This window comes from Gorilla gorilla, chromosome 19 (assembly GCF_029281585.2).
Source record: "Gorilla gorilla gorilla isolate KB3781 chromosome 19, NHGRI_mGorGor1-v2.1_pri, whole genome shotgun sequence".
NCBI classification, from domain to species: domain Eukaryota; kingdom Metazoa; phylum Chordata; class Mammalia; order Primates; family Hominidae; genus Gorilla; species Gorilla gorilla.
In genome coordinates this window covers 85,161,466-85,180,400 of record NC_073243.2, presented here as the reverse complement: position 1 = coordinate 85,180,400, position 18,935 = coordinate 85,161,466, and the positions used below count along the sequence as shown (strand labels likewise).

General features: G+C 36.2%; 1 pseudogene; it reads left to right on the top strand.

Annotated features, from left to right (window-relative positions):
- Window positions 1-11,477: 11,477 nt before the first annotated feature.
- On the top strand, window positions 11,478-15,418 carry LOC134757551 (uncharacterized; annotated as a pseudogene).
- The last annotated feature ends 3,517 nt before the right edge of the window (window positions 15,419-18,935 follow it).

The window sequence follows — 18,935 nt, the reverse complement described above, 5'->3', positions numbered from 1 at the left end:
TAGAGCAATTTTAATGTACCTAGTTTATTGTTTCCCAAAATTCTATTTTTATTATACTTTTCTTAAAATTATATACCACAAGTTTCTATTAAATGCTTCAAATTATTTAAATAATCATAATTCTCTGAACAAAGTCAATTTTATTATTTGTTCTAGTGACATGAGTCAAACCACTAGAAACTTTCTTCTTGATAGCTTGACCTTTATAATTGATTTATTAAGATAATATAAATATTCTTCAAAGTTAGATAAATAGCTATTAATCATTTTTAAAACTTTTAAAAGCAATGCCTTTATGAGCTAAGGTTAATTGCCTTGCTTACATTTCATACATATATACTTGAATAAATTTCATGTGTTGCTGAGACAGCATTTTTTATAAACTTTAGCTCTACTTCTTTTTTCTGTTTCTATAGAAACTAAAACTTAGTAATTTGATTCATACAAATTAGGACACGTAGAATGCCATTTATTTTCTTGAATAACTTGTGAGTTGTAAGCAAGAAAATCACACCATTTATTTTATCTGCATCTATTTTTAATGATCCGTTAGCTGACAATAGACTTGATGCCCGCTTTAAATGTGTAGAAAACAAAGAATTGAAAACTACCCGTCTTAAAAGTGGAATTGTGTTTTCCACTTGTAATTCTCTCCAAAATTTATATGTTAAATCCTAATCCCCAAGATGAAAACTCACTGGAGTTGTTGCCTTTGGGAGGTAATTAGGTCCAGAGAACAGGGCACTCATAAATGGGTTAGTGCCCTTATACTGAGGCCTGAGGAAGCTTATTTGACCCTTTCACCACGTGAGGACACAGGGAGAAGTCAGTAGTTTGCAACCAAAAGAGCTCCCCAACCAGAAGGTGACGATACACCCTGACTTGGTGCCCTAATCTTGGATTTGCAGGTTCTAGAACTGTGAGAAAGAAATTTCTGCTGTTTAAAAGCTACTCATTTTAGTGCATTTTGTTATAGCAGCCTGAAGGCATAAGACAAATTGTTATGAGGTCTTTAGAATTACTGTCTTTAGAATTACTTACTATTGAAACATCAATATCAATATCAAAGTGTCATTATAGTTTGGTATCTTCAAAGGGTTCTCTTATTTTTTTTTTTTTTTTGCTTTTTTTGTATAGTTGTTTGTTGCTTTGTTTTCACTCCAGAATACAGCACAATGATAAGATTAAGGATATGTGAGGAGCCTGCCTTTCTTTTTTGAAACAGAAACATGACAGTTTTGAAAGAAAAGGTAGGAAAGGGAACACTGTACCTTCTTTAAACAGCAATTTCATGCAGATTGATTTTAAAAGAATACACACTTGTAAGTTGATGTGTTTCCCTTGAACACTTATTGCATAACCCGAGCCATTTCTTTTGTTTTCAAACCACTCCTTCAAAAGAACCAGAGGACAGGCCATTATGAAAAGCATTCTATTCACCATGGATAACACTAGAAATCCCAACACCCCAGGTTGTTGATACACTTAGATTCTATACTGCACAATTAATCTACCTTAATTCTCTATTCCCCCCCCGCCTTTAAAACCATTATTTGTGCACTGTCTCTAACTGACAAGCTGCCATTAGCAATGTCCCTCTATATATCCTCAGCTGTCCTGTGAACATTCCCCTTAATCCTGCCTGAACTGACATCTGACAGGTCCCTGAAGACACGGTCTATTTGTCAGGCTTCCCAACCGGAAGCTGTTTATATTCTTTCACGTCACCTGTGTTAAGGGCTGTGTTAAAGCGTGGTAATTGCCTTCTTTCTTCCTATTATATGTTCCAAACAATTTCTCACTACCCCGTTTAAAAGTCTAGCTCTTTATATTTTATAACAATTATTTGTAATTATGTTGACCGGCACTTCACTGCCTCACTTCATGGTTTGTATTAGCAGAGTGGCCTGTACTGTCCCAGGAAAACAGCCTCTGAAACTGGGATAAATACTGGCTCAGTTTTACATAATCAGGAGCTGTGCCATAGACTTTGCTTAAAGGCAGGAAGAGATATTGGCAGACCCCACAATTCCAACTTCCAACATGTTCTCTTTTTGACTAAAACTGTAAGCCAATATCTGGCTTTGCCTCTCTCGCTTGGAACAGAAGTAGGTACTAGTCATGTAATGCTCAAAAACTAGTTTTCCTCTTTGCTTCCTGGAACTAGCGGAGCTGACCTTGGCCTCCACATCATCAGCAGTGGCTCCTTTTTCTGGCCTGTTTATATGGATCCATCTCCGGCTCCAAAACATATTTTATCCAAATATGTCTTAAGCCACTTTTGACCTGAGTTGCCTCAGAATTTTGCTTCCTTCTCTTAGAATTTAGTTCTTTTAGATATTTATGCTCTGATAGGAGTTACAAACTCCCAATTATAATCATTCTCACTTTAGTTTTGCTATCCAGAATCCCTCCATCACTCAAAAGCTCACATAAAGTATTTGCCTGTCACTTAATACATTTATTCATATCTATACTTAGCTATTATCTATCTACACGTCAATAATAGATGACATAAGATAGATCCACAGATAGAAACAGATAGATGAGAGAGAGAGGGAGGGAGAGAGAGAGAGAGAGAGAACATCAAAGTGTCTAGCTCCCGGAAATATGGACAAATATCCTGCCTGAACAAGATTACAGTCCATTAAGAAGAGCCTGAAATTAAAACATTTTTACAAGTTTCGTAGTTTCACCTTGCTAATCAGAAAATACAAGACAGTTAAGGAGACATATAAGGAATTTTACTTAGTTTAAGGAATCCATGATTTTTAAAGTGATTTATAATCTTATATCTGAAATACAAGTGGAAGAAAGATCAGAGGTTGAAGTGAAATTGTCCCCAGCAAAAAACAATACACAAAGACTTTCTGAGTTAACTGACTCCTTTGCAGTTACCAAATCTACAAATAATTCTGTATTCTGAGAAAGCTAATGGGGAAATTAGTTTAGGAGCTTCTTACATTAAGCATCTAACATGTATATAGTATAAAATAATTTCATAATGTTCTTAAGAAACAAATTAATTGAAGTAGATATCAGAGTTGCATTTAAGTGATCTTATTAACAACTATTTCTCCCTATGTTCTTAATATATAGTTAATCTCATGTCTATTCTTAATTCTCCTAATTTTTCACATGGGCTACAGAGGTGAACTAATCTGTAATATGAAAACCATATTTAATAACAGAAAAGCATGTTTATATTTATTTTAATCACCAACAGTCATTCTCAGTGATAACTCTTCATAGCAAATTTGAGCACATAAATTCCAGAGGAGTTAACATAAATAAAAATAAAACAAGATAACGTCAACCTACTGATAGACAGCTGGAAGCATAAACTCTATTGATTGCATTGTTAATGCCATTTGTTTAATCATAACTTTTCAGAATTTTACTCAATTTCTGCTTGAAGATGAACATGTAAGCATAATGTTGTGAAGATAAATTACAAAGTTTGAAAATTGCAACAGTTCTAACTCTAGAATAGAAAGGCAGAAAATGTAGTTAGTGAAGAGAAAATTAAACAAAAGAAACTTCTCTTTCAAAACATAGGCAAAATTCAAATGCACAAGTGCAAAGAAATAGTCCTGAGTTATCAGAAACAGGATGAATAGAGAGGAAAAAGTTCCATCAAAACACATTTTGAAGTGATATTCCTTTTTTTGTAAGAAATTCTACAAAATTGGCAATTAGCAACTCTTGTTTATTGTGCAACTGGAATTCTATTTTAGTCATGTTTGGAAGAAAGCCCAAAACTGAAATTGCACAGTTAAGAGTCTTTAAAAGAAAAGTAAGATATTTTGATAACCCTAAAAAAGCATATGTTATGATTCAGATGACTGGGTTAAATGGCTTTTTATTTAAAAGGTTTCTGGAAACAAGAATAAATGTTCCACACAATAACAGCCAAAGGGCAGATGGGGGACGTTGGCGTCTCGAGAAAGGATAATTGGAATTGTGGAACACAATTTATATGTCTTGCAATCGGCAAGGAACATTTTCTTAATTTTTCACATGTGCTGTCTATGTTTACAAATACAGGAGGAACACATTTAAACGAATAACACAAGAATTAATTTATTGTAATTGCCTAAAAGTATTTTATCTAAAGCACAGGCTTAGGCTGAATAATAACCCTTTATGTCTGTTTTTGTCTTCCAGAGTTGTTCCAAAATTTTCCCTCCCTGAAATCTGCCAGAGTCGGAAAATAAGCTAATATCAGAATCTATGTGTTTTCAATTTTTGGCTTGAGGAAAAATGTTATGTAGCTTTTATGTATTTTACTAGTTTATGTGCTTAACTGGTCACATTTGTCCCCAACTCCATCTTATTTATATTGCATTTAAGCAACTTTATTTTTATTCAACCAAAAAAGTACCTCTTGGAATCATAGAACATTTACATTACATTTTCTGGTATTTTTACTTCTGTCTGGATTGAATTCACCTATTAGCTAGCAACGCAAATTTAAAAAGCATGTTTTGCTAATGAAAATATTACAATGAAACAGCGGGTTGTGCTTTCCTTAAGCCCAAGGGCAAGGAGAAAAAAGTGACTACATATGTATGTTTACCTAACATTTTTTTGATACAACCATCCTTATTCTATTATACTGTGGAAATAGCCACTTAACAAGATATGTCCATAGAAGTGTATGGCTCCTTACTCTAACAGTATAAATGACATTCTTCTTCCATCTACTGCTCCATTTTTGTTTCTATTGTTGTAGATTTTTATTTTATACAATATACAGTTTTAGTTTCAGATTAATAGCAATTTATCCTCTTAATTGAAAATTTGAAAAATACCAAAGTCTATCAAAAAGGAAAACAAACAAACAAACAAAAAACAATAAAACATAAAAAGCATCAGTAATATCTATCATCATATGAAGAAAACCATTGCTAATTTAGGTAGACTTTACAATTTAAAAACTAAATTTGAACAAATGTTAAATGTACAGTTCCGTTAATTTTTCCCAAATGAGCTCATCTTTGACACCACACGTTATTCATGATATATAATATCAACATTCAAAACCTCCTTTGGGACCCATGCTAATTAGTACTGCATCTGAGAATAAGCAATATTCTAGCTTCTAAGCCTACATATACATTTTTAAATTTATATAAATGAAATCACACTCCATTTTCATGCCTGGATTCTTTTGACATTATTATATTTTTAAAGATTCATCCATTTATTGTGAGTAGTTGCAGTTTGTGATTTGATTCCATATATGAAATTACTGTAATTAATAAACATTTAGGTTACTTTTAACATTTGGCCCTTTATGAATTATGCTGCTATAAACATGTTTGTGCATGTCTGTTGGCAAACAAATACACATTCCTTTAGGGACAATATGTAGATAAATTATAAATTATGTCTATGTTCAATTTTTTAAAAGATACTGTCAAATAATTTTCCAAAGTATTTGTGCCAATTTATACTCTCACCAACATGTAAGAGGATTCCAGCTGCTTTATACCTTTATCAAAACTCAGTATCATCTGTCTTCCAATTTGGCCATTTCGGTACGTATAGGTAGTATCTACTTGTGTTTTCAATTTATGTAGTTTTTCTTATTGAGGACAAATTGGGTAACCACATTTTTATATGGTTATTTATCCAGCACTGTTTATTTAAAGTGTCTTTATTTACTCACTGTCTTTTAAGGTCATTTTGTAATATCAGTGATAATACTGACAGGTGTGGGTCTGTTTTGGAATTTAAAAGAGTATATTACTTCTTTCATGTATAGTCTTGTCTATGACTAATACTAAAGTATCTTTATTATTCGAACTTTATAGTAATTCTTGATACCTTGTAGTTTAGGTACTCCAGAGAATACTGCTTGATTTCTACGAAATTTTAATACCTTTGATTTCTATGAAATTTTAATAAGTTTCTCAATTCCTAATTTTTTATTTCAACTTTTATTTTAGATACAGATGGTATATATTCAGGTGTATTACATAGGTATATTGCACCCAGATAATGAGCATAGTACTCTTTAGGCAGTTTTTCAGCCCATTATCCCCTCCCTATCTCCCCCATCTAGTAGTCCACAGTGACTATTGTTCCCATGTTTACAACTATGTGTAATCAATGTTTAGTTCCCATTTATAAGTGAGAGTATGTGTTATTGGCTTTCTGTTCCTGTGTTAATTTGCTTAGGACAATGGCCTCCAGCTGCCTCCCTGTTGCTGCAAATAACATAATTTCATCTTTTTTTATGGCTGCATGGTATTCTGTGGTGTATATGCAGCACATTTTCTTTATTGAACCTACTATTGATGAGTATCTAGGTTGAAAACATGTCTATGCTGTTGTGAACAATGCTGCAATGAACTTAGGAGTTCCATCTCTCTTTTTGGTATAAAGATCTATTTTCTTTTGGGTATATATGCAGTAATGGGATTGCTGGGTTGAATGGTAGTTCTATTGTAAGTTCTTTAAGAAATCTCCAACCTGCTTTTTGCAGGGTCTGAACTAATTTACATTTCCACCATCAGTGTATAAGCATTCCTTTTTCTCCACACCCTTGCAAGGATCTGTTGTATTTTGACTTTCTAATAATAATCATTCTGACTTGTGTGAGATGGTATCTCATTGTGGTTTTGATTTACATTTCTCTGATAATTAGTGATGTACATCATTGTTTTCACGTATTTGTTGGTCACTTGTATGTCTTCTTTTGAAAAGTGTCTGTTCATGCCCTTTGCCCATTCTTCAGTGGTGTTATTTGTTTTTTGCATGTTCAATCTTATGGATTCTGGATATTAGACCAATTAGACCATTGTCAGATGCATAGCTTGAAAGTATTTTCTCCATTATTTAGGTGATCTGTTTACTCTGTTGATAGTCTATTTTGCTGTCCAGAAGCTCTTTAATTTAATTAGGTCCTACTTGTATGTTTGTTGCAATAGCTTTTAGGGACTTAGCAAAAAATTATTTGCCAAGGCTGATGTCAAGAAGTGTATATCCTAAATTATCTTCTAATATTCTTATACTTTGAGGTCTTACATTTAAATCTTTAATCTTTAAATCTTCACTCCATCCTGAGTTGATGTTTATGTATGGTGAAAGGTAAGCATCCAGTTTTAGTCTTCTGCATATTGCTAGCTAGTGGTCCCGGCACCATTTATTGAATAGTGAGTACTTTTCCTATTTTTGTTGGTCTAATTTAATATCAGATGGTTGTAGGTGTGTAGTTTTATTTTTGAGTTCTCTTTTCTATTCCATTTGTCTATGTGCTTATTTTTGTACCAGTAACATTCTCTTTTAATTACTGTAGCCTTGTGGTATAGTTTGAAGTTAGATAATGTGATGGTTCTGTCTTTGTTCTCTTTGCTTAGAATTACTTTGGCTATTCAGGCTCTTTTTCGGTTTCATATAAATTTTAGAATAGTTTTTTTTTTCCTAATTCTGGAAAGAATGACATTGGTAGTTTGATAGGAAGATCATTGAATCTGTGAGTTGTTTTGCGCAGTATGACCATTTCAACGATATTGATTTTTCTAATCCATGAACTCCGAATGTTTTTTCCATTTATTTGTGTCATCTCTGATTTTTTCAGCAGTGTTTTAGAGTTCTCCTTGTAGAGATCTTTTATCTCCATGGTTAGCTGTATTCCTAGTTATTTCATTTTCTTCATAGCTATTGAAAATGGGTTTGTGTTCTTGATTTGACTCTCAATCTGGATGCTTTTGGGGTATAGAAATGCTACTAAATTTTGTACATTGATTTTTTTATCCTGAAATCTTATTAAAATTGTTTATCAGTTCTAGTAGCCTTTTGGTGGGGTCTTAAGATTTTTCTAGGTATAGAATCATATTGTCAGTGAAGACAGATAGTTTGATTTCTTTTTTTTTTATTTGGATGCCTTATTTTTTTCTCTTGTCTGATTGCTCTGGCTAGGACTTGCAGTACTATGTTGAGTAGGAGTGGTGAGAGTGGACATCTTTGTCTTGTTCCGATTCTCAAGAGGAATGGTTCCAGATTTTCCCCATTCAGTATGATATTGGCTGTGGATTTGTCATAGATGGCTCTTATTATTTTGAGGTATGTTTCTTCGTCCATTAAGAGTTTGTTATGTAAGGATACAAGATTTTCTTGAAAGTTTTTACTGTGTCTATTGAGATGACACTGGTTTCATTGTTTTTAATTCTGCTTATGTGGTGAGTCCATTTATTGATTTGCATATACTGAAGATGGTTATTAACATGGGTATAGATCACTTCCAGTCAATTTGGATCTGTACCAAATCAAGGCAGATATGTAAACTAAATACACCACAGTCATTGATATGGTTTGGATCTGTGTCCCTGCCGATATCTCATGTCGAATTGTAATCCCCAGTGTTGGAGGTGGGGCCTGGTTGGAGGTGAATTGAATCACAGGGGCAGTTTTGCAGTTTCTCATCGTTTAACACCATCCAGACTTGATGCTGCCATCGTGATAGTGAGTTCTTGTGAGATCTGGTTGTTTAAAAGTGTAGGGTACCTCCTCTCTGTTTTTACCTCTTGCTCTGGCCATGTGAAGTGCTTGCTTCCCCTTCAACTTCCGCCATAATTGGAAGCTTCCTGATGCCAAACAGATGGTGCCATGCTTCTTGTACAACCTGCAGAATAGTGGGATAATTAAACCTCTTTTCTTCATAAATTACCAAGTCTCAGGTATTTCATTACTGCAGTGCAAAAACGGACTAATACAGTCATCTTCTAGTTTACCACAGTCCTTAAACAATGTCCTCCGAAGTCTGAAATTGGATCCTAGGGTGATATTGATAGCTCACCCTTAAGAGATGCTACACTTATTAGTGTAGGTTGCCTCAGTGCCAAAAGGGTGGGAGGAAATCTTCACTGAGAGTTAAAACTTCTACATGAGAGTTAAGGGCTGACTGTGGAGCTCACGTATTTGTATGTGTCCTTTCTCTCTGGAATTTTGGACCCTAACATTCGACTTCTGTAACCCTTATATCCAATTGTTATGAACTCAAGTCTGTGAGACTGTTCAAAGCACTGCTTTTACTTATCATGCTACTCTTCTCTGCCAGGATTATTAAACTTTTGCTCTAAGCCAAGCATTCGGAAATAGGTAGGAATTGCAGGCGCAGGAATTTGAGATTGACTAACATAAATTAACCATATTCTTTGCATCTAGCCTCTCAAGACTTGCCTGCATCAGTAGATCTCACATATCATGAAACAGATGATTTTGTTATTGTCATTTGCTTTTGTATCACTTCTCAGATGGTTGGTACTGAGTGACAACTTGATTGGATTGAAGGATGCAATGTATTGATCTTGGGTGTGTCTGTGAGGGTGTTGTCAAAGGAGATTAATAATTGAATCAGTGGGCTGGGAAAGGCCGACCCACCCTTATTCTGAGTGGGCACAATCTAATCAGCTGCTAACATAGCTAGAATATAAAGCAGGCAGAGAAATGTGAAAATATTAGTCTGGCCTAGCCTCTCAAGCTACATCTATTTCCTGTGCTGCATGTTTTCTGTCCTCAAACATCAGACTCCAAGTTCTTCAATTTTGGGTCTTGGACTGGCTCTCCTTGCTCCTCAGCTTGCAGATGGTCTATTTTGGGACCTTGTGATTGTGTGAGTTAATATTTCTATCCCTCTAGAGAACCCTGACTAATACAGATTTTGGTACCAGTAGTTGTTCTAGAGGAAGCGAATATTAAGGATAGAGTTCTTTCATAGTTTTGGGGGTTTCTGGAGGTGGCTGCTTCATATGATTAGACCCCAAAATGCTAACAACTCTACTTCTAATAGTATGGAGAACCCTGATAATCCTTGGCATGAACTGTTTAGAGATTTATGCAAAATAAATGCATTTGACACTCCCGATTCACCGCTCATGAGAGGCAAGGAGTTTAGGTGCTCTTTACCTAATACCTTTCACCATATGTGGAGAACCACAGAACATAATGAAACTTGTTCGTGGCTCCTAAGTTCACTGAACAAAGTGATGAAAAAAAATGATGAACTCAGGGCTTCTATCTCCCAGCTTCAGGAGAAGATACTGAGCCTCAAATCTGCTAAGATTTCCCTGAGTGAGAAATCTCATCTCCTGTAGAGAATAGCTGAGATTGTGGAAAAGCAGAAACAAGCTCTTATCATGCAAGTGGCTGATCTGCAACAAAAGGTTCATGCTCGGCCTTGCCAGGTGTCTGCTGTCCAAGTGAGGGCATTGATTGGAAAAGAATGGGAACCTGCAACTTGGAATGGGGATGTGTGGGAGGACGCTTAAGAAGCTGAAAACACTGGGTTTGTAAACTCTGATAAACCTTGTTTGCCAGAAGAAATAGCTTCCCCATCCCCAGTAGTGACAACATCCCCTCTCTGACCCATGCTGCCATCAAGCTTTCCACCCTTGTCTGAGAAGATAAACCTTGCACCGCCTGAGGCAACAGTAATGCCTGAGGGAGTTACCAGGCAAGATAATGTTGATTCTCCTCAGGACCCATCCCTAACACCACTTTTTGCTTCTAGACCAATAACTAGACTAAAGTCCTAGTGGGTCCCTGGATGTGACATTCAGAGTCACATCTGGGTGACATCCGGGTGAACTCACTATCACCCATGAGGAGGTGCACTAGACTTACAAAGAACTGCTTGAGTTTTCTAATTTATGGAAGAAAAAATCTGGAGAACACACATGGGAGTGGATATTAAGGGTGTGGGATAATGTTGGAAGGAGCATAGTGTTGGATCAGGCTGAGTTTATTGATTTGGGCACACTAGGGACTCCGCATTTAATGCTGCAGCTTGGAAAGTTAAAAAAAAAGGTGCTAATAGTTTATGTGCTTGGCCAGCTGAAATATAGATTAAAAGATGGCCCGCTGGGGACAAGCTGAAAATGCCTGATCTTTCTTGGTGTAATGTAGAGGAAGGGATCCAAAGGCTTAGGGATATTGGAATGGTGGAATGGATTAGTCACTTTAGACCTATTCATTCCAGCTGGGAGGGTCCAGAAAATATACCCTTAACCAATGACTGGTGAAATAGATTTGTGAGAGCAACACCTGCATCTTTGAAGAGACCTGTAATTGCTCTTCTCTGTATGTCACATCTAACAGTGGGAACCACAGTCACTCCACTACAAAATTTAAATTCAGTGGGAATAACTGGATCCTGAACTGTCAGAGGCCAAGTGGCGGCACTCAACCATCAAGGGCAAAGTGTGTGTGGCTACTGTAATGGACAGCAGAGGCAAAGCAGCAATCAGAATAGTCTGAATTGTGTAGAGCTCCGTCATTGGCTAATTAATCAAAGTGTTCCTAGAAGTCAAATGCATAGAAAGCCTTTCGGAATCAATACTTAATTTATATAAGCAGAAAACTTCTCAATCAAATGGACAAAAAACTAATTTGAATTATAGAAGCAGAGACCCATGGCCCCTCTAGCAATTTCCAGACTTGAGCCAGTTTACACACCCAGAACACCTTGAATGAAAGACAGGCAGTGTCCTCCTAAGGAAGGACCCACTACACTACCGACAGTTTATGCAGTGAATCTTACTCCCATCCTTCCGCAAGGAGACCTCTGGCCTTTTACCAAGGTAACTGTGCCCTGGGGAAAGGGAAATGATCAGACATTTCTGGGACTACTGCACACTGGCTCTGAGCTGACATGGATTTCAAGGGACCCAAAGAATCATTGTAGTCCTCCACTTACAGTAGGGCTTTACAGAGGTAAGATAATTAATGGAGTTTTACCTTAAGTCCAACTTACAGTGAGTACAGTGAGTCCCCAGACTCATCCTGTGGTCATTTCCCCAGTGCCAGAATGCATTATCGGCATAGGCATATTTAACAATGGGCAGAACCCCCACATTGGCTCCCTAGCTGGTAGGGTTAGGGCTATTATGGTGGTGAAGGGCAAATGGAAGCAATTACAGCTGCCTCTATCTAGAAAAACAGTAACTCAAAAAAAAATATTGCATCCCTGGAGGGATTGCAGAGATTTGTGCCACCATCAAGGACTTGAAAGACACAGGGGAGATGATTCCCACCACAATATCCCCATTCAACTCTCCCATTTGGCCCATGTGGAAGACAGAGAGAGCTTGGAGAATGACAGTGGATTATCACAAGCTTAACCAAGTAGTGACTCCAATTGCAGCTGCTCTACCAGATGTGGTTTCATTGCTTGAGCAAGTTAACGCATCTCCTGGTACCTGGTATGCAGCCATTGACTTGGCTAATGTTTTTATCTCCATTCCTGTCCATAAGGTCCACCAGAAGCAATTTGCCTTCAGCTGGAAAGACCAGAATATACCTTTACTGTCCTACCTCAAGGGGAATATTAACTCTCTGGCTTTGTGTCATAATCTTATTGGGAGAGACCTTGATCACTTTGCGCTTCCACAAGATATCACACTGGTCCATTACATTGATGACATTATGCTGACTGGATCTAGTGAGTGCGAAATAGCAAACACACTGGATTTATTGGTGAGACATTTGCATGCCAGAGGATGGGAAATAAACCCAACTAAAATTCAGGGAACTTCTATCTTCAGTAAAATTTCTTGGGCTCCAGTGGTGTGAGACCTGTTGAGATATTTCTTGTAGGGTGAAAGATAAGTTGCTGCATTTAGCCCCTCCTACAACCAAGAAAGAAGAACAACGCCTAATGGACCTATGTGAATTTTGGAAGCAACACATTCCTCTTTTGGGTGTGTTTCTCCAGCCCAATTATCGAGTGACCTGAAAGGCTGCCAGTTTTGAGTGAGGTCCAAAACAGGAGAAGGCTCTGTAACAGGTACAGGCTGCTGTGCAAACTGCTCTGCCACTTGGACCATATGTCGCAGCAGATCCAATGATGCTTCATGTGTCAGTGGCAGATAGGGATGCTGTTTGGAGCCTCTGACAGGCCCCCATAGATGAATCTGGAACCTCTGACAGGCCCCCATAGATGAATCACAATGAAGGCCTCTAGGATTTTGGAGCAAGGTCCTGCCATCTTCTGCAGATAACTACTCTCCTTTTGAGAGACAGCTCTTGGCTTTTTGCTGGGTTTGGGTGGAAACTGAATGTTTGACTATGGGTCATTAAGTCACCATGTGACCTGAACTACCTATCATGAACTGGGTGCTTTCTTATACACCTAGCTATAAAATGGGTCGTGCACAGCAGCATTACATCATCAAATGGAAGTGGTATATATGTGATCAGACTCGAGCAGGTCCTGAAAGCACAAGTAAGTTAAATGAGGAAGAGGCTCAAATGCCCATGGTCTACACTCCTATGACCCTGCTTTCTCTCCCCCAGCCTGCAACAATGGCTTCATGGGGAGTTCCCTATGATCAGTTAACAGAGGAAGAGAAGACTAGGGCCTGTTTCACAGATGGTTCTGCACGATATGCAGGCACCGCCCGAAAGTGGACAGCTGCAGCACTACAGCTCCATTGTAGGACATCCCTAAAGGACAGTGGTGAAGGGAAATATTCCTAGTGGACAGAACTTCAAGTAGTGCACCTGGTTGTGCACTTTGCATGGAAGGAGAAATGGCCAGATGTGAGATTATATACTGGTTCATGGGCTGTAGCCAATGGTTAGGCTGGAGGGTCAGGTTCTTGGAAGAAGCATGATTGGAAAATTGGTGACAGAAATTTGGGGAAGAGGTATGTGGATGGACCTCTCTGAATGGTCAAAAACCATGAAGATATTTGTATGTGAGTGCTCACCCATGTGTGACCTCAGCAGAGGAGAGGCCTCATATTCCAGTGGATAGGATGACCCCTTCTGTGGGCACCACTCAGCCTCTTTCCCCAGCCACCCCTGTCATCAGCCAGTGGACCCATGAACAAAGTGGCCATGGTGGCAGGAATGGAGGTTATGCATAGGCTCAACAATATGAACTTCCACTCACCAAGTCTGATCTGGCTATGGCCACTGCTGAGTGCCCAATTTTCCATCAGCAGAGACCAACAATAAGCCCTCGATATGGAGCCATTTCTCAGGGTGATCAGCCAGCTACCTGGTGGCGGGTTGATTATATTGGGCCTCTTCCCATCATAGAAAGGGCAGAGGTTTGTCCTCGCTAGAACAGACACTTACTCCGGATATGAATATGCCTATCCTGCATGCAATCCTTCTGCCAAGACTACCATCGCTGGAATCACAGAATGCCTTATCCACTATCATGGTATTTCACACAGCATTGCCTCTGACCAAGACACTCACTTTACAGCTAAAGGATTATGGCAGTGGGCTCATACTCATGAAATTCACTGGTCTTACCATGTTCCCTATCATCCTGAAGCAGCTGGATTGATAGAACAGTGGAATTGCCTTTTGAAGTCACAATTACAACGCAAACTAGGTGACAATACTTTGCAGGGCTGGGGCAAATTTTCTCCCATAGCCAGGATTCCTGGGTTTAGGAATCAAGGGTTGGAAGTGGAAGCGGCACCACTCACCATCACCCCTAGTGACCCACTGGTGAAATTTTTGTTTTCTATTCCCATGACATTACATTCTGCTGGGCTAGAGGTCTTAGTTCCAGAGGGAGGAACGCTGCCACCAGGAGACATAACAATGATTCCGTTAAACTGGAAGTTAAAATTGCCAGTTGGTACCTTTGGGCTCCTCCTACCTTTGAGTCAAGAGACTAAGGAGGGACTTACATGTGGGCTGGGGTGATTGACCCAAACTATCAAGGTGAAATCAGTCTTCTACTCCACAATGGAGGTAAGGAAGAGTATTTGTGAAATACAGGAGATCCATTAGGGTGTCTTTTAATGTTTCCGTGCCCTGTGATTAACGTACCTACACCATCCCAATCCAGGCAAGACTACAAATGGCCCAGACCCTTGAGGAATGAAGGTTTGTGTTACTCCACCAGGAAAAAAACCATGATCTGATGAGGTGCTTGCTGAAGGCAAAGGGAATACAGAATGGATAGTAGAAGAAGCTAGTCATCAATACCCGCTATGACCACATGACCAGCTGCAGAAACGAGGACAGTTATTGTCATAAATATTTCCTCCTTCTTTTGTTAAAAACATGTTTGTGCATGTATACACTTGTACTGAGAAAATATTTTCACTTAATTTCTTTTTTCCTTTATCATGTGACATAAGATTTTTTGACTTCGTATCAGCATTTAAGTATCATAAACTTTATGTAATAGCATTTGGGTTTGGGATTGATGTGTTTCCTGTTGTAGGAAGGATAGTTGTATTATGTTAGGCATAATTATGACCTTATTATTGTCTTTATTTGAAGATTATGCATCATCTCAGGAGATGTGTATGTGTTCTAGTTGACAAGGTGTGGACTCGTGATGGTTATTACTGAGTGTGAACTTGATTGGATTGAAGGATGCAAAGTAGTGATCCTGGATGTGCCTGTGACGGTGCTGCCAAAGGAGATTAACATTTGAGTCAGTGGGCTGAGAAAGGTAGACCCATCTTTAATCTGGGTAAGCACAATCAGATCAACTGCTAGAGCAGCTAGAATATAAAGCAGGGAGAGAAATGTGAAAGACTAGACTGGCCTAGCCTGCCAGTGTATGTATTATCTTTCTCCCATGCTGGATGCTTTCTGATCTTGAACATTGGACTACACGTTCTTCAGTTTTGGGACTTGGATTGGCTCTCATTGCTCCTCAGCTTGCAGACGGCCTATTATGGGACCTTGTGATCATGTGAGTTAATACTTAATAAACTCCCCTTTCTATCTATCTATCTATCTATCTATCTATCTATCTATCTATCTATCTATCATCTATCATCTATCTTATTAGTTCTATCCCTCTAGAGAACCCTAACTAATACAATCTGCTTTTCTAGTTCTCATTGAGGTAATTATTTGACTATAAGCTACTTGATGGTAATAGAATTAAAAATAACTCAGTTTTAAAAATATTGAATATGTAGTTTGTAATATTTAGGATACATTATAACACGTTATATGATCTTTATTACAGATTTCACTTATAAAAATCTATTTCATATGTTGCTAAAGTTCTTAGACATTTCTTTTACTACTGATTTTTAAAAAATGCAATACAAATCTTTTATCCACAACTCACTCCCAGAATATAATGAGTCCTCTAAATTTTTTTATCTGATTTTTTTTTAAGTTCAAAAAATCATAGTTTAATTTTACTGGTATTTGTACTGCTCTCTGGGTCTTCTAGTTTTCCATAGAGTTATGTCTACGCTTTTATTATATATAGCTTAGTTGCCTCTCTTATTGTCTTTATTTTTCAATTTCTCTGCATTTTTAAGTATATTTCACATTTTGTGTATGTATTATCTATATCCCCCTATATATTTTTTCTGACATGGAAATTTTAATAGTTTTATTTAGTCTGTCATTTTTATGATATTATAATTTTATTTGATATTTATATTTATTTATGAGTTTATTTTTTCCCATGGCTCACAAGCTTGTAGAACAAATTTAATTTGTAACCTGATTCTTTCTAACATGTTTCTCTAACTTGTGCAATAAAGATATTTTCTATAATTTTCTTTGTATGTTTTTGTCACTAATTTTATTAATGCTAAATTTTTCCTTGGTCTTATTTTTGAGACTTATGTTTTACTTATCATTGTTATATTCAAGAATATATCCACATATGCATTCTCTTTATTCCTCTTTTCTATCTGAGTTCAGGAAATTCACTCCACATTTTAAACTGGAGTAGATGTACATATTTCATGAATTATTTTTTAGCTAATGTAAAACAATTGCAGTGTTTGTGTGTGTGTGTACGTTTGTACAAATAATGTGAACATAATGAGATTCATCAATAGCTTAATAATTTGAAATCAACAATGATTTATTAATTATTTTAATGTATTAATGCATAAAAATATTATAATGGCAAATTACATATTTTACTTATTTTAACTAGATAGTTCACCATATTGATGTTAGTACTATGGTTGTTTAGCTATACATTTCATTAGAGTTACATTAATTTTTTCATGACATGAAATTAAGACAAATTAACTCCAGCTATTACTAAGCAGGCATTTCTTTATATTAAATTGTTATGTATGTACCTTTAATAATTATAATTTAAAATTGAGAAGAACTTATATTTTTTATTTGTTACCACAAGGTATAAATTTCCATTTTTCTATGCTTAATGTTTTAAATTATGCAGATGAAATTTAAAATGTAATGTGATACTGCAAAAAATATCTTTCTTTACTATTACACAAAATTCCAGTCTTATAGGTTGAATATTTGAGATTGGAAGAAATGCAAATATATAGCATATAACTATTCTATAAGAATGCTAACATTAATTTTACTCTTACAAACAGGGCTTCTTGAAGAGAAGAAAAATACTGTGCTAGACAAACTAAATTTCAGTGAAAAATAATTGACTGAGGAAAGTGGTGAGGATCCTGCAACAACATACTGCATTCATGGCTTACTCTCACCTCAAAATGCAACTTCAATTTCTAGCAATACAAGAGGTAATCTAATTCCCAAGATTTAGTGCCTGTTTTACCTACTTTAATTCTTTCTTATTTGCATTCTCTCTTCATTACAGATATGTATTTATCATTCACACTCTGTGATCCCTCCACCCAAAGATCCTAGACTATGAATGGGTCTTAGGGTACTAAAAACATGTCATGTAAATCTAATGGAACATTGGAGACGTCAGACAATAAATATTTTTTATGTATAAATTCAACCTGTAACATACATTGTTCAACTGCAAAAAATAAATAATAACTTATTTTTCAATGAATTTAGTATTGAGGCTATAAATAGCAGCAATTCTCAGAAAACTACATAATAGTCCATCTCTGAGAATAAAGAAAGATCATTATTTAGCAACTATTAGTTTAAGTTAATAGAAAGAATGAAAGAGAAAGGGAGGAAGAAAGAGAGAAGGAAGGAGAAAAAAGAGATGATGAGTAGTAAGGAAGTACAGAAAAAAAGAGGGAAAAGAAAGAAGGAAATTGTAAGACAAATTTCAAATCAAAATATACTAGTACGATCAGAAATTTAAGTCTTACCTTAAGCCTATATACAGAATAAAGACAAAGAAGAACATATTTGCATGTATCTTTATGCAAATTTTATAAATCATTTATAATTTCAAGCTCTAGGGTCAATGAGAACTACTTAGGAAAATATGTTATTATGTATTAAGTTATATGCCAATCAAAAATACAAGTAAAATAAATAGAAATCTGTTAAATCAATGTTTTAGTGAACTTCAAATAACAATATTTGTATTTTTGTAGGATTTTTATGTAAATTGCTCTTTGTCATTCCCCTTATAGATTATCATGCTGAAATATCAAAAACAGTGTCAAAGTTAAAGGTACATCCTAAATTATTGTCCAGCTCTTCATCAATAAGTTTATTTAGCTTCTTCAGGCATAATCATTCTATATAGAATCAGAAATAAGATAAAATTATTAATTATTACAATACCTATCACCAAATTAGTTTTGCAATATGCTGAAATCATTAAGAATCACATAGCTTTAGTACCTATGTCATACACAAAATTTAATAGGCCAGTAAACATGTTATTTGATGTATATATTAGCAAACAAAGAGTTTGATTTAAATTAAACTAACAGTGCTATTTAAAAATTACTAAGACATGAACTGAGCACTGAAAGTTAAAGACATAAAATATTTCTGTATCTTATTTCTAAACATAGAGCATAATTTAAAAATATTTTCTTGATTAAAACCAGTGTATGGAAATAGAATTAATATAAATCCTTTCATTAATATATCACGTATATTATTTCATATTCCATTAATTAGCTTTTAGTACATAACGGTTACTGGACCCAAATATTTTGCCTTGAATCTAATGTCTTAAAACAACAACCATTTATTCAGCTCATGATTCTATGGTTGTCAATTTGGCTGTACTCAGCTGAGAAGTGCTTCTGGTGATCTGG